The 22,087-nt window shown below is 40.9% G+C and overlaps 1 protein-coding gene across 7 annotated transcripts in view; it reads right to left on the bottom strand.

Annotated features, from left to right (window-relative positions):
- Positions 1–22,087, bottom strand: part of Mgat5 (alpha-1,6-mannosylglycoprotein 6-beta-N-acetylglucosaminyltransferase) — a 325,975-nt gene that overhangs the window by 162,340 nt on the left and 141,548 nt on the right. The gene's annotated exons all lie outside the window — the stretch shown is intronic.

Here is a 22,087-nt window from a genome sequence, read left to right as displayed (position 1 = left end):
CATGAAGCCAAAGATATTAAGAACGGGAAACTTGTTAGGACTGAATGTGCCAGGCAGCCACTCCCTCAATACCAAACCAAGTAATTTAATATTTGGTGTTGATTTAGTGCCCACGAACTCCAGAAACTAACTCCCAGGTTCAAGTTACTTACGTATGTTCATAATGACTTTTAAAATTTTGTGTTATTTTTTTAAATACCAGGTATTCATCCCCAATTCCCTGCAACACAGCCACATAGAAAATATAGTAACTCAAATACAAGAGACATGGTCTACTTGGCTACACAAAACTTAATTAATTTTGTCTCTTTCCCACCCTCCTCTGTCTCCACCACACCTCTTGGCCCAAATGGCCAAGATCACAGTATTTCTCTTACAAAAGAGTCAAAATTCAAATAAGAACAAACATGTATGCATGAGGGTGCCAACTATTATTAAATAAATCCCCCTGCCCTTCTGAGGAATTTCACCTCTACTTTCTATCTCTCAAATAAAAGCTGTAGTCATTTTGGGGGGGTCCCAGTACAAATAATAAAGCGTAGATTCTTCTGGCTTGGAAGGAATGTTGTGAAATCATCTAACCCACCCCCCTACCTTGAAGCACAGTTTAGATTAAGACAGGGGGTATCTGTTGTGTTAAGAGGCAGAACTAAAACACAGACTACAACCTGGCATAATCCAAACTTCTTAAAATCACTCCTTAGGTTTTAAAGCTACCAACAGTGTGCTCTGATGGATCCAACAGAAACTCTGAGCAGCCCTTTCCTGTTTGGTTGAAGCCAATAATAGCACTGACAAGCCAGGAGCCTGCCACTCCTCTCAGAGTCCTTGGGAGGGGCTGGTGAAAAACCAAGATGGAATGAATCCCCTTAGGAAAGTGGTAATGAGCTGACCTACTGAAATTACAATAGACAAAAGAGTGAGAATCAAAGAGAAAGCCACTTGAGGGTGTGGGGAGGATACTGTCAACACCAGGAAGATTTCTTTTCAATTTTAACTTATTTTATAGCTCTGATGTTTGGAAATGACTGTAAAAGGACCCCAAATATCTTTATTTCCCTGCCTGAGTGAAGAAAACCATATGGGTGATTGGGTCCACTGAATTCTCAACATTACTGCTAACCTCTCCAGGTGTTTCTAGCACAATCTAGCTCTACCATGACTGTATTCAATTCATAAGTTTAATTATAGTTTCTACATTTTCTGGCCATTCCCACTGTTCTTCTCCGGTGTCTTCAAACTGCTGAAGAACTACCACCTGTCAATCAACATATGGGGTATCCAAAAGTATATCTAAACCTGCCTATCATAAAACCATAACCCTAAGTCAAAATGGGGATACAAATCCCCTTATCTAGAACTTGTCTTACAGTGAGACACATTGGGATTAAAAATTATTTGTTAGGGGCCGGGGTTGTGGCTCAGTGGTAGAGTACTTGACTGGCGCATGTGAGGTACTGGGTTTGATCCTCAGCACCACACAAAAATAAATAAAGTAAATGTAGTGTGTCCATCTACAACTAAATATATATATATACATACACACATATAATATATAAATATATAAATTATATAATATATATTATAAACATAATTATATTATAATATATTATATATAATACATATGTATATTTAAAAAAAATATTTGTTAGGTTGTAAGTTTCTAAGTTTATCTCAGAAACATGAATATCAAACCCCACATAAGTACCCAGAACTAGTGGTTTATGAGGCAAATAAAATCCCTATGTTGAGACCTTATGTTAAGGCCTATAAGCATGAAAAATAAAAACACTGAAAATGAAGACAGTTACTTTGCTACCAGTGTAACTTGGCCCAAACAATATCTCCCCCCCCCCAATAACATATAAGGTCCATGGGGCTAGACCCCAAAGGACAATGAGAGTGGAGCACTGGGCAGTGCCTGAAGCAGGGAAGACTGGTTGCCCTGACAGAAGGTAAGATACCACTCTTCACACCTCCAGGCTTGTGCATTTCCCTCTCATCCTTTTACTAGAATCATAGCATGAATAACCAGCCTAGTGCTTGGAACCAAGGGCCCACTGATAATGTATTCATTTGCAATTTAATGAATCTTCCATCCATTTTCAATTTTCATATTTTCCGCTCACTGAATAGTAACACTTATTACCATATACATGTTATGAAAACAGGCAAGAGGGGCTAGGGTGCAGAGTGGTACCCAAAATGAATTCCAACGAAATGAGAACAGGCTACCTGTTGTGTGGGGGACTATTAAGACCCCACAATCCCTCAGAGGATTGCCTCCTGCATATTTTTCACCAGTGACAACAACGTATTTGCCCTGAGACAGGTGCACATCAGCAGAGGCCTAGTACCTCCTGCATCTAAAAGCTATCTTTTAGAGATCCCGCCTCAGCAATGGCCACCCAGGTACCTGCCTCTTCGGTCAACTTAGGTATCTGGCTCAACTACACAGGGCTGCAGAGGGCGGCAGGAGCAGAAAGTCACATCATATGCTTGACAATGACTTTCTGAGAGTTGTGGAGAGTCTATAGCACAGTCTCTGGTTATAAGAGCTGCCCACAGAACACAGACCTCCTGACATTGTCAATTCTGCCACCAGCTATGTCCCAAAGCAATGAACACAGACACAGACCCTAATTGGGGGGAGGGGGTGTTGTTGAAATCTATTAAAGCTGTAGAAGCTGGAGCTGGAGGACCTTAGAGAGAACCCAAAGGCCCTAAATTGAAAAAATATAGAAACCAGAACCTGCCTTTATCTCCAAGGTAAAGCCAATTAGTAGCAGAACCGGCAATACAAACAAGCTCTGGTTACCCAGCATATGACTTAAGAGTCTGTTGTTCCACCTAAGAACTGGGTGACTTCACGCAAATGACACTCCTCTTTGAGCTTCACTGATCTCTGGGAGAGGAGAAAACTTATAAGGATTAAGTGAGTCCTGGTGCCAAATTAGAAGGCAGTAAGTCTTGATATAATTTTGTGTTTCTCAATTCCAGTTCCTGTATATAAGCCATAAAGAGTGATTGGGGGCAGGAAAGGGACATTTTACAACTGCTTCCCATTCTATCTGTCCTGAAGAACTCTAAGGACTGAAAAAAAAAAACAATCTGAAACCCATATGCTACTGCTGTGGTACTAAATTGATATTCACGAAATTAGGCAACATTTACCTGTCAAGGTCGAGTTTCTGTTTTACTCCTTCAATCTCAGTGGGCCTTTCATAAATTAGAAACATCACATTCCCAACCAAAAATGGTAATATAATCATGTATAGCAGCCTGGCCTGGCTTTACACAGCCACCAAGTAAATGATTGAGAGGGAAACCCAGGAGAGAAAAGATCTTGGAAAGTTCTAGAATGGACCAGATTTTGCTAATATAAAAGGAGTGATGAAGCACCACACTTTATGCCACCTGATATAATGTCAAAAGCAAAAGATTAAAAGAAGATTCTAACAAGGCCCAAACTTTATAAGTTTCTAGGAAAAAAAAAATGACTAAACAAGTAATCATAGCAGCTGCTATCACACTTGACATAACTATTTTCTCACCATATCAAACGAGTGACTAATTTGGCCTACAGAACTTATAACCTCTGCTTATATGGCTCTCTTCTTGATCCCTACACTTTGGCCACTCTGGCCTCACTTGGGCCAATAACATGCTAAGGAATGTCCCATGTCTTGGACTCTCTCCCTGTTGTTCCCTTTGTCTTGAATGACTTTTGTAAGTGGTAGCTCACTTCATTCAGATTTCAGTTCAAACAGTACTTCCTCAGAGTCCTTCGCTTTCCATCTTAAAAGCCACTTGTCTTAGTTTACATTGCCATCACAAGTTATAACACACCGGGGAGCTTCAACAACAGGATTTTTTTTTTTTTTTTTTGCACGTCTGGAGGCCAGAGATCATGGTGCTAAGTGCAGATCCAGGATCTGGTGAGGGTACTCTACTGGTTTGCTTATGATCACCTTCCTATCATAGCTTCACATGATCAAGAATGGAAAGAAATAGCAAGTTTTTGTCTATCTTCCTTTGAAGGCACTAATCCCATTCATGGCAATTCCACCCTCAAGAGGCATTCCCCTCCCTAAGCCCTCACCTCCCAGCACCCTCACCTTGGTGGTTAAGAACTCAACATAGCCATTTGGAGGAGAAACGAGTCTTTAGTTCATAACATGCTTTCAACCTCTCTTGGGCAATTTTCTCTTAACTTTTATGTTTGTTTGTTTGTTTTTTTAAATCACATTTACCACTACTTGACATTAGTATTTCTATATGTTAACTTGTTTATCTATTACCAGTCTCCCTCTCTAGAATGTAAGCTTCCCTAAAGTGAGGACCTTGTCTATTTTGTTTTCCAGTTCATCCCTACAAGAGGCTCACTTGCACTTACTGCAATTTTTGGGCTCCACACACCTGAACTGGTCCTCAAGTGGGCTCATTTGTGAGGCTCTGCTGACAGGTGTATTCTTTGCTATGCTTTTTTTGTTCCTTTCCTTTTCTTTTAACCACACAACTGTCCAGTGCTTTAGAAATCGGTTTTGCTCTGCAGCTCAGTCCTTCCAGAATGGGTTACACTACAGCAAATAGAGAGAAAGCCCTGGAATCACCAAGCCCCTCTGTCACGGTGATCAACAGTTTGAACATCCTGCTGGTGCCTGTTTTCAGGGGGCCCATCCCTTTTGAGCAAAACCAGTCACGGAGGCCACATGTTCACCAAATTGGAAGACAATCCAGAGAGATTTCAGAAGAACAATTTATACACCTAAAGATCACTATGAACTAAACTGTATGAAATGACTAGAGACAGGAAGCAGTGCCTTGGGTTTGCGTGTGGAGAGGATGCAGAAAAGCAGAGTGTGAGGGAGGAACAGGAAAAGCAAGCCACCAAGCCCAGTTTACTGCACTGCAAGTGCAACTGGTTTCTGCTTGTCACCTACTTTAATTCCCCACAAAACCCCCAGGAACTGCTGAGTGGCTCTTACTAGGCCACATCATCAGAGATACAGAATGGAGATAGCTCTGACAGAAATGGTCCAAAGCTAAGAATGCATAACGAGTTGGGCACTGGTCTTCTCCAAATCATCTCACTGGTTTCAAGCATGTGCTTTCTGAAAGAGAGAATGCACGTAAGAATGTGTGTGAGGGCTATCAGACACCTGGTAGTCTGCCTTGAGTCCACATGGTCTGGAGAACTCAGGACATTTGAAAGCCAGGCCTGAGAACAAGCCCCAGTGTCAGGGGTTGCCCTCCCACAGGCAGAGAGGATGAGGCAGGTCCACAGAGCAGAAGGGTGACCCCAATCAGAGAGGCCAAGTACAGGGAAAAGGCCACTACAGAGCTCGATCCCAGGACATGCACAGCCCCTGAGGGGTTAGTATAGATCCTGAAGGGAACAGAGCAGAAGGCCAGAAGAATAGATGTGGAGAAGCTACAAGAGGAAGACTGGGACCTATAGGTAACCAGTGAGGTGAAGGATACCCACAAAGACTGGCAGCTTAAACATGTGTAGTCTTTTAGCTTCATCATGCTCACCATAGCCTTCCATCTGCAGGTTTGGTTTTGTTAATGTCATTTGTTTTGCAAAGCTGTGAAAATCATGACAATCAGAGGTTTGAACCCGTAAAGCCCTTGTTGTACATCTGATATTTTCAGAAGGTATGAGAATCAGGGAGACAGATAAGCGAGGGAAGTGGAGTGGGGTGACTGTGGGGTGAATGTGGCTACACAGCAATGTTCCTGGAAACCAGCTATCTGGGGACTTCACAGGAAGATGGGCTGACAGGTGATTACATGCACATGCATCCTTCAAAGGAAGATGCTGCCCCTATCATCAAGTGTATTGTGTTTTTGCAGAACGCATGACAACTGTGCTTATTAGTTTATGTTCATAAGAACAAGGAACCACCCAATTTCATGAGCCATGGAAAATATTCGTATGGTGTTAAGTTCATGGGTTGTTGAACATTTTTAAAAGACCAGATGGTAAATATCCTAGACTTGGAGGCCACATGGTCTTTATACCAACTATTCAAGTTCTGTCATTGTGGTATGAAAGCAGCCAAAGGTGGTATGTGAACATACAACCATGCTATGTTCCTGTAGTACCTTATGTACAGGCTGTGGATTAACCAATGTCAGTTCTTACATGGAACCGAAAGATGCAGAAATAGGTTTAGGTAGTCTTCTAGGTTTTCAGTTTATCTGATTTAACCCATTTGAAAGGCAATGTCTATCATGTGCCACAAAAGCATTTCGGGAGCTTTCCTCTTCAAAGGAGTCTACCAGAGTCATGTCAGGGAGACAGAATCACCTTTAACCAGCAAAACTAAAGAAGACCTTCACTTTCAGACACAAGCAATAGAAATAGGATTTTCAACTTCCATGAGTACTTAGGAACATACAAAAAGAACAGGAAATTCACGAACTATACAAATTCCATAAAACATATGGAAAACATCCAATTCCTCTAGTAAGCAAAGAAACACATGTAAGACATCATTTTCTATTTGTTATACAGGCAAAGTTATTTTAAGGAAATACTAAGTATTTACACAGAGAATGTACTACAGGAATATTCACACATTATTGTTCAGTGTTACTTACAATGTCTATCAAGTCTTAAGATACTTATAACAGAGACTTACAGTTACAAACAACAAAGGTTTATTCTCTTGGAAAGATTGAACAAAGAAAAGAGTCTCCAAACAATGGAAAGTAGAAAAGTGGAAGTGAAGTCTTTATTCCAAATTTTAAAAGGCCTCAGGGTCTAGTTTTGGGGCAAAGTATTAGTAGTGAGGTGTCTGGCCCCTTGGCAGGAGGCTGAAGGATTCATCTTTCTAAGGTGACTAACCAGAAGATAAAAAGACTCGTATCCTCCAATGCCATCTACAGTTCCCTATGAGGTGACCCAGTTGACCCTCACTCAGAGCCAACTCACTTGAAAATACAATGTAGCACCTAAAGATTACTAGACTTTTGAAAAAAAACAATTGGAACATGAACAAAATCAGAAATGGAGAGCAAGAAAGAAACAGAAAGAAAAAGAACCAAACTTAAAGAAAATAGAGGATACAGATGACAGAAAACAATCTAACAATATTTTAAAAATAATAGTTGACAAGCAAAGAAATATACTGATTGATGAAAAGAGGGTTGCTTTTTAGTTTCTTTATTTGGTGTTGGGGATCAAAACCAGGACCTGGCACATGCTTTACCTCTGAGCTATATCCCCCAATGTCTCCCCATTCCCCACCTTTTTTTTTTTAAGAGGATACTGAGAGAGCAAGAACTCTTGGAAATGAAGATTAAAATAGAAGAATTAATAAAATCATAGAGGAGCTGGATATAAAGTTGGGAAATCTTTTAGGAAGCAGAGCAAAGAGAAGAATAGATGGATAATATGAAAGAAGAGTTTGGAGTGAGGAGCGGAGGAGGAGTCAATCCTGATGTGCACAATCCAGCTATTGCATTCTAGAAGAAACAAGCAGAGTGGCCTGAAGGTTGTGGGGAGAAGACACTCCCAGATAAAGAACTCAAGAAAAATTTCCAACAAAAAAAAGATATAAGTATCCCAATGGGAAGAGTCCACTGAAGGATCAGAATAAGGCTGAAATGTGGCTCACCCAGGCACCAGAAAGGTCAAGGCACAGGGTGGAAAAGCAAATCTCACAGCTTCCAGAAGGCCACAAATCATATCCAGGTATGGGAATGCCACTGGACTTTACAAAAACAACACTGAAAATGAGAGCTCAAAGGAATATTATCTTCAAAATATGATCTTCAAATTTTTTAAGGAAAAAAATGTTCAAACCCAGAATTTTGTGTGCAACACATATGTTATTCAAGTGGGAACAGAGAATGAAGACATTTTCCAACATTCAAAAAGTCTCACAGAAAATTTCCCCATGGACATCTCTCAGGAAACTACTCCAAGATGAACTAACAAACCAATGGAGGAAGCTGTGTACTCCTGGAAACGGGAGACCACAGCAGAGAGGGCGAAAGGGTATTGGAAATCAGCAGGCCCAGGAAGAAACCAGGCAGAGTGCAGAAGGAGGGGTCGGGGTCCCAGGAGAAAAGTGATTAGATACAAAATGTACCCATGCCACTACCTGTCTTGATAGCCAGGGGTTCTGCGGGAAGGTTTAGGACTCAATTTTGGCCAAGGGCAAGATGTCTGTTCTATTCACTGACACATTCCCAGCATCCAGAATAGTGTCTGGTACACAGAACATATGTAGTACAGCATCCCCCCTTACCTGAGGATATCTTCCCAGAGCCCTAGTGGATGGATACCTGAACCATGGACACTACCAAACTCTGTATATACTGTTCTGTCCTATACATACACATCTATGATAAAGTCTATCAATTAGGCACACAGTAAGAGATTGACAAAAATAATCAATGATACAGAATAATAGCACTATAAAGCAAATTATTTAAAATTCATCAATTGTTTATTTCTAGAATTTTCCATAGTGTTTTTGGACCACAGTTGACTATGGGTAAGTGAAACCATGAAAAGTGAAACTACAGATAAGAGAGGACTAATGTATCTTTTGTAGAAATCAAAACTTAGCAAATATGGAAATACATTGTAACTCTAGGAAAATGTAAATCAAAAAGATGTATCAGAAAGGCAATTCGGGATCATCCTATTTTTACCAGATGACTAAACAGGGTCTTTATAGAGTAAAAACTGATTGGAAAAAAATCAGGGTATTATGGTCTAGAAGAATGAAGGGAAGATGTGTGTGGAGGAGGGGTGCTGGCTATGGTGGGATGCAGCAGAAGTCCCCTCTTCCATAACAGAAAATCAGAAGGTAATTTTCAAAAATGCAAGATAAGAAAACCACCATAAACATTTTATTAATAAATATGAAAATATAAATTGAAAAAACAACCAAAGAGTCAAAAAGTATTTGCATTTGAGGAATGTAGCTTATGGGTCGCAAGACTGGAAATGTACAGAGAAAGAGAATATGATTTTGTTACAATCCTTGTATATTTCTATTTAAAATTATGTAAGTGTACCAATTTGACAAAAATAAACATTTAACTACAAAAATGCTCAAAGCCTTCAACTTAGCCATTCTATATCTAAAAAACTCTCCCATGAAAATGATCAGAGATACAAGATTTATTTCACTAAAATGACCTTCATAATAAAAAAAAAGGGGAGAAAAGTTTAAATAAGGACCTAGTTAATAAAGGAATACTATGATCTTATTTTAAAAATAAAACTTTTGAAGACTAAATAATAAAGACACAAGAGAATTCTCTTAAAATCAGGTTTTAAGATTAAAATACAATTAAAATTTTTGTATAATATTATATATGCAACAGAAAAAAAGCCCAAAACCACCGGAAGTTAACAGTCATGTTTTCTAGGTAACAGGATTACAAGTCAGTTTACTTCTTATTTATTCTTTCCACCTTTCCTACAATGAATATGCATTTCTTTGTCAAGCATATAAAAATGTCTCATTTTTAAAGCAAAATAAATTGAGAGCAATTCTTGGTTCGTCTTTAGAGAAAATGATCTCATTTGAAACACACACAGAGGCTCCTCTAACTTGTGATCATTCAACTTAAAGTGATTTCTCTGTGTGTGTATGTCTCTGTGTGAGGTGCTAGGGAATGAACCCAGAGCCTCATGCATGCTCTACCACTGAATTATACTCCTAGCCATAAAATGATCTTGTGTGTGTGTGTGTGTGTTCGGTTTTTAAATTGTTGCATTGTAAGTTGAGAATGGTGGCATATGAGTACATAAGACCAACTTGATTTTCTCAAAAGCAATGCTTGTCAGTAGAAACCGTACTCCAGATTTTAAATTCAGATCCCTTCATGGACTAGTGATGTGTGCCATGATTCTCTCTTGTTCGGCTGAGCATGGTCAGTGAGCCACAATTGCCAGTCAGCCATGTGATCAGGAAATTAGGAGGGGAAACAGTGAGTGAGTGTTGCTAAACTAGGATGTTTCATAGGTTAGGTCTTCGACACGTTTGACTTGCAATATTCTCAACTTTTGACGGGTTTATAGGGAGGTGACGGCATTGTCAACCCAGGAGAACCTCTAATGAAAATCAGACAGCAATAACCACACAATGGAGAAAAGACCAAAAACACCAAAATTCACAAAATGAAGTAATCTTGGTACTCAAAATACTTCCTATTACATCCAAACCACCAAAAAGGTCCAGACCCCAACTGTCTTCCATTCTTGAGCCTTCAACTGTTCTCTTCACTGATACACCACACGTGATCTTTGGGTATGATCCCAGAGTTGCTGAATGTAAATTTGAGAGATGTACCAACAAGAATTGGTGACTGACTCATCCAAGTACCAGTTTCAATTGTTTTCTCACTTTAAGCTTCCATCATCTTGCACATTGTCTTCTACCCCAATATTTCTATTTAAATGGGAGAACTATTTTACAGGTTTGCTTTGAGAAAATAACCAGTCAAGTATTTGAAAGTGATGATTTGTGCCTGGGACAGTAATCTCTCACAAAACAGCAGCACCCCTTTATGAACATCCCACAAACCCAGTATGCGTGGCACATGGGATCAGAGGTTGGATACTGCATTTGAGATAGCACCATTCATTTAGATCAATGGTCAGCAACATTTTTTTTAAGAGCTAGATAGAGAGTAAATATTTTTACTTTGGTAGACCAAATGGCCTCCTTAACAATGACTCAGTTCTGTAGTTGTGGCATAAAAGTGGCCATAGACAATAACAAATGAACAAAGTCATATTCCAATAAACTTTATAAACTCAGGTGGTGGGCTGGATTTGATTCATGGGGCCACATGTGCTGATCCCTTACGTGGAATGTGTGAACGCAGCCCACTGGAATTGTGTGAGATGGTGGTAAGACTCATCACTAGAATTGTTCAGATAATGCTAAAGGACCACCCACTAAGGATTTTGGAAAGGTGCAGTTTCTTGATTTGGAGGAGATGTTAGAACATCTAAATCACATCAACTAAAAGTCCACGATTCTCTAGCCACTAAATAAGACTGGGTGACTTGTGAAATACTCTGTAGGTTCTGACTATGTCAGGCTTCTATCCCAGGCTTCCTGGATTCTGGTCCTGCCCTCCTCACTGGGGCTCCCAGTTCCCAGCCTGGCATCCCTCAACCTGTAACCAATTTACAGTAGGAATATCTGTCCTTTTACTAGAAGCCACAAATTTCTCAGAGATCCTACCACAGTGATAGTCATTTGCACCCCTGACATTACACAGAGAACCCTGTTGCATAGGGAACCTGTGGTATCCTATCCTAGGGAGACTGTTTAAGAACAGAATGAGCAGAGACTGAAGTAAACTACAGAGGGGAGACTAGAGGTGGGGCCAGACTTCCATTCCATCATTCCATGTATTCAAGGTTTTATCCTGGATCAAAGGGAACAGAAAGGTGACAAACAGAAAATCCAGACTTTGGGTGAGGCAGACCATGATGACTGACCCAAGTATAGTTTCTGTGAAGTATTAAGTTTAAAAGCAAGGACCCTGTTTAGGTCAAGCCTCATAAATACCACTAGCATGCATGACGACTTCATAGATGTCTTCTGAAGCCTCAAAGTCACATCTAACATCCCTGAAACTGAGAACAGTTTCTGCAAAATGCAAACATACAGTTTTTCAACGAGGGCTTTAAAGCTCAATAGACAGTTTCCTGCAGACAAGAAGCTAACCTTCATGAATTCTGTACCCACTTCATGACTGTAAGCCTAAACTCTAACATCTGTGATTCTTCTGCTAAAGTCTTAATTTTATTTAACCCATTCTTTTGTAAATGAAAAGAACTTGCCTCTATTTTGATTCTCCTAATATAACTTTTGAAGCTTCTTGGTCTTGGTTGAAGAGGGGCTGGGAAGTAGCTCCGAGGCAGAACATGTTCATGGCATATGTGAGATGCTGGGTTTGATCTCCAGCACAACAAAACAAAAATGGACATGATAGAACAAAGGCACATACAAAGTATTTTAAAGCCATTTGCTGAATTCACATTTGGACAAGTAAACAGTGACCAAAATTTACTGAGCACGGACTATGGTCCAGCCTCCTTCAAATACCCTCCTAGGCTCCTCAAGAGCTAGTTTCTGTGATACAAGAAAAGGAAACTGAGACTTGACTTCTCTAAACAACCTAACCAAAGCCTTCCTGCTGGTGGGACTCAGATTCAAATCTAGAAGCATGAGGTGGAGCAGTCTGTACTTCTCACTGAAGTTGCACGCTTCAGTCTCACTATACACAGGAGTATTGTGTGAACACATCCACACCATCCAGCACTCCAAAACTATCCCCTCACATGTCCTATGGGAGCCTAGCATAAGTGATAGATGATATGATTTGGTAGCAAATGGTCTCTCTGTTTTTTTTAGCTTTGATTTTATTAAGCCACCTACCTCCCATACATGATTCAAAGGGCACAACAGTGTTCCTAAATACATCCCAGGAGAATGTGCCTTGGGGCTGCTATGCAGTCTAATCTTTCCAGCAGGACAACCTTCCCAAACTGTCCCCAGACTCTCTCCCTCCCTCATCTAGACTGCTTAGTCTCTTTTTCCCTGACAATCCACCCAAGGAGTCCCTCTCATCACCATGGGACCCAGGGCATATTTATGTATTTGTTCGCTATCTAACTTCACTGTTAGAATGCAATAATCTCCAATGAAAGAAGAGACCTGGCTGTGCTCATTACTCTGTCTCTAGTGCCTATAAAGCGCCTGGCACAGAACAGGTGCTTACAGTATCTGCTCGGAATGAACCAAAATCACTCAAGTCTCTGGGTGGTAGAACAGCTGTTTTCTATTTCCTCTTTTGGCTTAGCTGTAATTTCCAAATTTTCAGCAGTAAAATTGCATCCCTCTTTATAAGAGAAAAGGCAAGTTGGTTTTCAAACCTTTCCTTTTGAAAACACACCATGTTATTCAGTTACACACAGCGTCTTTGGTCACTGTTAGCCTGAAGGCATGAAAATCACTGCTAAATTAATCCCCAGGTATCCTCAGATGACAGCTCAGTATGCCCAGGCCCAGGACTTGGCCATGGCAAGCACACACCATGGACATTCTTGCCAGCTTAGCAGTTACTTGGCCCTCTGCCCTCAGGGAACAACTGTCCTTCTGCAATCATGGGCCATCGGCCATCTCCTTAATCCTCACTCATTCCTGGGTAGTACAGGAAAGACTGTTTATCTTCATCACTATGTCACTCAAGTCTGACAGGAGGCCAGAAATGTAAGGAGAAAACTGACCCTGTAACTGTCTCCCACGGACACCCACCTGCCTCCCTAGAGTTAGGGCTCACAGAGCCACTGAAGGGAAACAAGTAGAACTTCAGCCCCAAGGCTCACTGTGTTTCTATGTTAGATACCATCAGATACAGCTTTTAGTAATACTCTGCTCCCACCTAACTGCACCCTAAAATAAAGTCTTAAATATTTACTTTGTTCTTCTGCAAATCTTGCTATAACTTGTACTGCTCACATTAACCATACTAAATGAAAGCAATTATCGAGAAGGTTCTATTAGCATAGAGTTTAGACAGGTTAATGACTGTCTTCCCTTGAGAGCTGAACACTCCAGCACAGGAATTCCCCTCTCTGTTTTGGAGTGAGAAGGTACAGTGAAGGGTCAGGCACTGTTTCTGGATCTGCTTGAGTTTGCTCTGACAGGGGGCATATGACTTCCACCACCTGACAGGGGAAGTGTTTTTGTTTTGTATCAGTTTCTGTAGGTCATTGCTATCTTCATCTCCAGATGACTGCAAAATTTGAAGGTCATTCCCAAGGTCAGGCATAGCCAACAGGTTCACTTGGACAGGGTTGAAAGCAGCTCTAGGCTGAGAGTCAAGAAAGGTATCATGAGCACCAGCAATACCCACAGTCCTCCTCGTCCACTAGACAGTGAACCCTCCACTCCCAGAGGAACCCTAGTTCCCACCAAGCTGCAAAACACTTCCTAACACAGGCCTGGCTCCATTCAATCAGTGTTAGTTGAATAAAAGATACATCAGTGTTCACCACATTATATCAGTGATGGCTCCTTTCTAACAGGGTATTAATCACAGAGGGCAGGGTCAACTGGTCAAGGGGATAAGGTACTGTGCCAGGCTCCCATTTTGCATGATCTCACTCCATCCTTGCCATGGGGACAGCATTACCTTCATGATCTCTGTTGCATAGGGCACAAAGCTGAGGCTTAGCAATGGTTAAGCACAGGGCCAACATTGAGTACATAAGGGGACTTGAAGTATTGCTCAAGAATTTCTGGTACCAAAAACCATAACCAGGTTGCAATCACCAAACAGCTTCTGGAAAGACTTTTTTCCAGACCCAGTTCTGTCTATAAAATACAGGGTCAGACCTGGGGATTTTATGCACCCATTTAGTACTGATATACCTGACTCAGGGGTCAGACCCTGAAGTAGGCTAAGAAGTATATAAATCAAAGGCCAAAACATACTGAACTCTTCTTTTCTGCTAGGCACCTTGAGTGTTTTACATGTGTTGACTCTATCCTTATATCCATGGCACAGGTGCTTCATACAAATTTTATAGATGAGAAAACTGATCTAAGGTTATAGGGCTAGGAGGTGATTGAGCTAAGATTTGAACCCATGCAGTCAGGGTCCAGAGTCAGTGAACCATTATCCTACAGCTACTGTTCAATCAAGAACCCTAGTGGGAGATTTAACACAAATCCTTCAGAGGATATTGGTTTGTGGCTCTTGCACAGTGGCTCTGGTTCAAAAGCCCATCTCCAGTTGCAGTTAGGTAAAGTTTCCACTGCAAACATTGATTTGAAAAGCTCACCAACATAAATATCAAGACGGCTTAATGCCAACTAATGGTGTAGCTATCCTACTCCAAGTAGGCAAATCAAACTGTCGTTTAAAACCCTCTATCAATCCCAGACATAGAGCCCCTGTGCTCACCCTGTTCATGCTGTGGGTCTGAAATTTCGTACTTTAGACTTGCTGAATGTTCAAGGGTAAAAGAGAGACAGAGAATAGACATTCAATGATGGAAGTATTTGTGCAAGCCCAAACCATGGTCCAGTTCAACTTCTCGTGATCCCATACTAACTGGATCCTTTGTTCCCTAATTTCTAAACTCAGACCACCTATGCCTCATATGCTTTCTTTTCTTGAGACACAAATGAGAAGGGAAAAACAAAAACACAAAGTAAGCCTGAGACTATACTCAGTGGTAGAGCACTTGCCTAGGATGTATGAGGTCCTGGGTTTGATCCCCAGCATTGCAGGAAAAAAAAAACACACAAACAAACCAGCAATTGATTTCATGTAGGTCACCTAATATAAGAAGCTGTGGGTATGCAAAATCAAAAGCACAGCTTAGTGGAAAATCTCTAAAAATCTCACATATCTCCAAACCCCCTCAAAAATCCTTTTCAAAAACATGAGGACAGAGCCATCTCCTTGACCCCACTAAAAATTTATTCCAATTTTAGGGTGTTTTTTTTTTTTTTTTGTATTTTAAAATTTCAGACTCTAAAATGAGTTTACTGAAAAATGTATCAATGAAAACAGGTAAATGATAAAAGAGCAAAGCCAATATTGATAAACAAATGGCTTGGGGCAAGGCACTTGACACTCTGAATCCCCCTGAGCACCTGGCTAAGGAGTCACCATTCATCATTAGGAAAACCTCTTTCTTGGGAGTCACCATGACAACGTCTTTCTTGCTTTCTCCCAGGGTCTACCAGTGGCTCCATTAAGCCAGCTTTTCACCCTCTCTCGAAGTTTTCTCTCCTTGAGGATTCAGAGGGCAAAGCTTCTGGATTTCTAACTTGTCTGCCAGCATTTTTTCCTTCTGTAGTCTGGAGAATGACGCCTCATGCTTGCTAGGCAAGGGCTCTACCACCAAGTTACCTGTGGGCCCTCTGCTGCATTTTAAATAATGCTATAGCTGAGCATATCCCAGCCCCAATTGGAACTAGCCCAGCCCATAGTATGCTGCTTATTCCCACCTTTATACATTTACATTTGCGGGGGGCAGCCTGGAAGCCCTTCTATTGAGCTAATTCTTATTTATAATTTTGTTTTCCCCAAAACTCACCAGAAGCACTGTCTCCTAAGCAGCCTTCCCTGGCCCTCCTCAGACCCTAAAGGTTTTCAGTGCTCCTGCCTTGTATTCCCCATGACCTTTGTGAGTATCCTTAGACTTTACCACTTGTCTCCACAGTCAGTCTCTAAGCTCCTCAAAGGTGTGGGTGGTATTCTATATCTTTCTTGTAAATCCAATGCCTATTTGGCAGGCTGGCAAGTTTTCAGTTATTGTTTGCCCATCTGAGCTCACTTTTTTTTTTTTTTGGTATCAGGGATTGAACTCCAGGGCACTCAACCACTAAGCCACATCCCCAGCCCCATTCTTTTGTGTTTTGTTTAGAGACAGGGTCTCACTGTGTTTCTTAGCACCTTGCCGTTGCTGAGGCTAGCTTTGAACTTGGGATCCTTCTGCCTCAGCCTCCAGAGTTGCTGGGATTACAGGTGTGTGCCACTGGGCCTGTCCCCCCTTGTTAACATGCACCACATCAGCCACTGTGTCCTGGACCCATTCATCATGACAATGGTGACCAGGCCTTTGCTTCTAGATCTTTCTGCCACTCATCTGTTTTGGCAGAGCTCTACTTGGGTTCCCGAAATCACCTGGCAATTGACTGTTGTATTGTTATAGGAAGAAAGGCTTCACTATCCTTTCTGAAAACTGAGATTTTTTATAAGATCATAATTTTTGTTATTTCTTGGTGGCTCATTATAAAAATGTAGAGTTCTAGCCACTATGTTACATTAAAGGTTGCTCTGAACGTACAGTTCTTGCAGAAGAGAATCAGGAACCAAGCAACCCTAAGACTTATTGGACTCATTACTGACCCTTCAGGTGTGCATGGCTTTTGTTGTTTTTTTTTTCCCCCCCAATTTCAAAAGGTATATCCCTGCAGGGAATGCCATTCCTCCTTGATCATTTGATGGGGAAAACAGTAGGAAGACCAGCAACCCTCAGTAATGAGCACTGCAGGGCTAGCCTGGGGAACCTGTGGCAGCTTCCCTGTTGTTGGTAAAATGCCTCCGCATTTTTATCTCTGATATGTTCCTCATATCAGAGATAGGATGTGCTGAAGTGAGAGTTGTTTGTTTTAATCTGAAGACAACAGATCCCACTTGCTCTAATTTGGCTTAATGAGGTAGCTGCATACAGTGATGATATCAGCTTACATATGGTATTGATTCAGTAGACATTGCACAGTTACGGAACAGCATATGCTTTTCTCACATATTCTTTGGTCTTTTGCCGTTTTATTCTTTACCTGTTTTCATTGATACATATTTCAATAGGCTCATTTTAGACTCTTTAAGCATACAAAAAAAAATTTTTTTGGCATAAAGGTGTTTTAGTGGAGTCAAGCAGATGAATCTCTCCATGGCTTCTCTTCCCCAGACCCCTGCACTTGTCTGGGTTCCAGCCTTCTCTTCCTATCTGGGGCAGGTAAACTCTCACTTGGCTTCTGACTGGACCCTTCAAATGCACATCAAATTCTCATGGGCATTAATTATTCCCTGAAAATGCAATCCCATCTATTCATCCTCGTGCTTTAAACCTGTCTTCAACTTCTGCCACCTAGAAAACAAACTCCATACCAAAAATTCCTCACATATACCCCAACCTACTTTTCTATCACATCTTCTTCTCTTTTGCTCCAAATATGATGTGGAGGGTATTTTGTGATGTATAGTAAATCTTTGGGGACTTGTCTTGTTTCCTTAACTTATTTAATTCTCCTACCTTGATAATTATATGTGCCCTGCTTTAAATTAATAACATGGAATTTCTTCTAACATTCTGCAATTTAAATCCACTCTCTCAGACTACTTGGTGCCATCATTATTCTGAATTAGTGGCTCTTTTCCTGAAAAGAAATAATTACCTCCTATATAAGCAGAAGTACAATGCGCATTGCCAAAAATTGCATTGGTTGTAGGCCAAGAGAGGAGTTTCTTTAGATTAGGATTCCAAAACAGTCTTCTGGGAGTTTATACAATCTTGTTCCTTGGAGGTCTCAAAGACCAGTTGCAAAGGTTGCAGACAAACTAGGAAGAGGTAAAGACTCAGCTGCCCAAGTAGGAAACCTCAATATTTGACTTGGGCATCTTTTTTTCACTGACTTCAAGTAGGCATACTTGCTACCACCAGATTCCAAAAAAACCTTGGAGATCAGGGTTTCTCAACCACAGTATGGTTGGCACTTGGGGCTGGATAATTCTCAGTTGTGGAAGCCATCCTGAGGATATTTAGAGGCCAGTAGCATCCCTGGCCTCTATTTTTAGATATAAAAATTATCTCCCCAGAGTCATGACAATCAAAAAGTTCTCCAAACATTGCCAAGTTTCTCCTGGTTTTGTGTGTGTGTGTGTGTGTGTGTGTGTGTTGGTGGGGGGGGGAAACAGTTGTCCATCGTTGAGAATCATTGCCATAGGTCCACAGCCTTGAAGGTTAGCATCATTTCTCTGAAACTGTATTTTTCTTCTTAATGATAAAAATCAAAATGCCCTTGACCACATAAAATGAAAACCACACCAACAATGACATGCACTTTCTGTGAAGATGCTGAAAGGATAGTTTCTGACAAGTATCCAAACATTTATTGCTGCCTTTGCAAAGAACGAAACAGAAAGTGACATGTACACAGACAGAACACATTTGTTTCTCGCTCCAATAAACAGGAAAGCACCCTGAAAATACACATCTTCCCTACCCTCCATAGCATACAGGGTCCCAGTAATCGGTCAATACTTAACCCTGGAAAAGTCACTTGCTGAGCCACTACCTGAGCTGGATGCTGGGGACACTGGGTTCTGGGTGCTACTTTCACACAGGGAAAAACTCAAGAATACAAACAAGGTCACAGAACAGGTGCAATTTAATTTCAAGGTCCATTAGCAACACAAAGGGGGAAATTACACTTTCTGAGGCAAGCCCCGAACTCAGCAGGGGCATTTTTCATTTCCAAGTTTCAAATGGTAAGAATAAAAATCGTGGTTGTTTTTAAGAACAGCATCCAAGTTCAAATACACTGTGCTTCGATCCCAAACACTGAAAACATGACATATAGCAAATAACGTTGAAAAATGCAGGGCTGCCTGACATTCAGCTTGAGCCAAATATCAGAAAACAATCACTTGAGTTGAATCTGTACATTCGATTTTATGATCTTATTTCCCAAATGATCTTGTAATCCTACGTGGTCACACAAAGCAAATGCTATTGTTGCATCTTGTTTTTTTAGCAAAGAGTGAATGTTGGCCAGTAATTCAGCTGTCAAACAACAGCAAAAAGTTATAGATAGCATTAAAGTAAATAAATATACATGCCCCTGAAGAAGACCCCATGGCATTCCTATCCTCCAAAATATTACAACCTAGAGTTGTAACTCTCACATTCTATGAAGGCTCTGCCCCACAGAATTGTCTCTGCAACACAGAGTCATGACAAACAAGGCAGTCGTACTTAGGTCTGAGATGCCAAGCCCTGCTCTCAGGAGGATCCTCGTAAATATGAACAGAAAAGGGAATCACAGGGCAAATGTCCTCCGGCATAATCCAGTCCATGTGAGCAGTATCAGCCGAGTACCTTCAATAGGTAAGCTTTGGACACACCAGCGAAGGCAGAACTGACAGCAACCAGACATGCTCTCGTCCTCAAAAGCTGAGCAGTTTCATTAGCAGGTATCTATGTACTTTTGCCTTTATGCCCTATCAGGTACATGGCAAAGAACTACAGAGCCTATTCTGTTCCCTACAAGGCATCATTTAAGATCATGAAATGTAAGGTAGATAGGTCGTTCCAGAATCCAAAGCATCACTCTGCAAGTAGTAGACTTTTAAAAAAAAATTTTTTTTTTTTAATTGTGATGCTGAGGATTGAACTCAGATCACTAGGCAAGTGCTCTGCCACTGAGCCTCACCCTACCTCCATGAAAGTAGATAATTTTGACAAGGGCACATTTAAGCCCTTTCAGAGACTAAATGTGGGTAAATTAATTTACCAAATGATGGGCAGAAGAGATTTTTTAAAAATCTACTTTTTCATTTCTTTGATTCCCCTTTGCCTTCAACAAAATCAACTGAGCTCACAAATGCAGTTCAATTTGATTCTTGATTTTAATAAAGTTCATTTCTACCTAAATTCCTCTAGGGGCACATTGACTTTTACATAATAAAAGAGCCCAAGGGTGATATATTTGGAAAGAAAAGTCATCCTGGATAAAAGCCACATAGAAGACAGCTAAACAGAACAAGGACACACACATACGCACGCGCACACACACACACACAGCTGTCCCTTTAAAGAAAATAAATTTAGGGAGCCCTTCTTCGACTGCTATGGTACCCAATTTAGAAACGTTTTATAGTCAACCAGAAGATATATCAGCAAGCAATAAGACACAACAGTAAGCAATCAGCAACATCAGTGAGCAATAAGACACCAGAGTAAGCAGTAAAGACACACCAGAGAGAACATTTCTGAGCAATTACCACATGTCTTCATGCAGGAGAAGAGAAAGAAAAACTTCACTCAACTCAGATTGGAACCCTGTAAAAATGAACTCTCTCACAGCTCAGGAGCCATTGCTGGGATGACAAGCGGCCTCTGAGGACCCACAGTATGGCCATGACCAGAGAAAGGGCAGGAAAGCAATAAGAAACTGCTCAAAAATGAGGACTATAGACTTCAGCCCTTGTCCTTCTTTTTGGCATCCTGATCTCTAGGCATGGACGATAAAAAAAATATTTATTGGTTAACTGACAAGATGTAAAGGACTCTCCCACCTCTGGAAATAGAGGAGTATGCCTAACACATTCTCTAGACAATGTGCCAGAATATGCAAGTATTCTGTTTTCCTAATGGACCAATAAAAATCATAAAAGTATGGAGCGTGTCCCCGGCACACTGGAAAGATGCAAAGCAAGAGAATGAGGTTAATTATTAAAGGCTCAACTCTAACTTTGCTCCTATTTCCCAAAAAAGGAAAAGGTAACAAAACACTCTAGTTCTTTAAATATCAAAAAACAGCATTGGTGGCACATTCAGAGGCACAACACAGAGCCAATGACTTAGTGAACATGCTCAAGAGATACTTGTTAGCTGAATTATACTCAGTTCAACACACAGGGCTAATAACCCATCTTAAAGAAGTAGCCCCAAAGGCCCTTCCAAGTTATTCCTGGAGGTCACTTATGATCCTGTGCTCTGAGACTAGAAACCCTGGTGGAAAACTCTTTCTCTCTGAGTCTGGCACTCAGAATTAAAGCCCACAGCTGGAGAGAGAATTATAGCAGATACGTTGACATGAGCCCTGAAACTGAAGGACTGAGGCAGGAGGGAGGGAGGCAGCAAAATTAAAGGCCAGCATACCACCCCCACCTCCAATATCAGATCATGCAGAGCTGTGGTGAAATCAGATAGGCCCTTTCCAAAAGCATCATCTACTAGGGATGGGCATGGGGGAGTGGGACTGGAGAGGCATGGCTCCCATTTATTAATAAGCAGCTTAACACAGTGGGAGGTTTTCTTGTCTAATTACAGAAACTGTGGGAAACTGCAGGGAAGACGGGATTTATGGCCTAGATGACACCGCCTCTGTGTTGTAATTAAAAGTTATTTTTAATACTTTGGTTGGATACTTTGGATTATTAGAAATATATTTTGCAATTTAAAATTTGCTAAGGGGCAAAGAATATAACAAAAAGGTAATACAACCAGCCTGAATAACATGAAGCGATTAAATGTTTCGACACTGGGAGGTAGACAAGAAAAGAATCTCTCCTAGTTTAGACTGAATTTTTATAAGGAAGAGAAAAGAAAAAAAAATAAGCCACAGAGTATATGAAAGTAGGTTTTTTGGGCTGGGGATGTGGCTCAAGCGGTAGCGCGCTCGCCTGGCATGTGTGCGGCCCGGGTTCGATCCTGCACCACATACAAAGATGTTGTGTCCGCTGAAAACTAAAAAATAAATATTAAAATTCTCTCTCTCTCTTT

The sequence above is a fragment of the Marmota flaviventris genome, chromosome 11 (assembly GCF_047511675.1).
Source record: "Marmota flaviventris isolate mMarFla1 chromosome 11, mMarFla1.hap1, whole genome shotgun sequence".
Lineage (NCBI taxonomy): Eukaryota > Metazoa > Chordata > Mammalia > Rodentia > Sciuridae > Marmota > Marmota flaviventris.
Note: the sequence above shows the minus strand (reverse complement) of the source record. Positions and strands in the feature narration are given on the sequence as shown.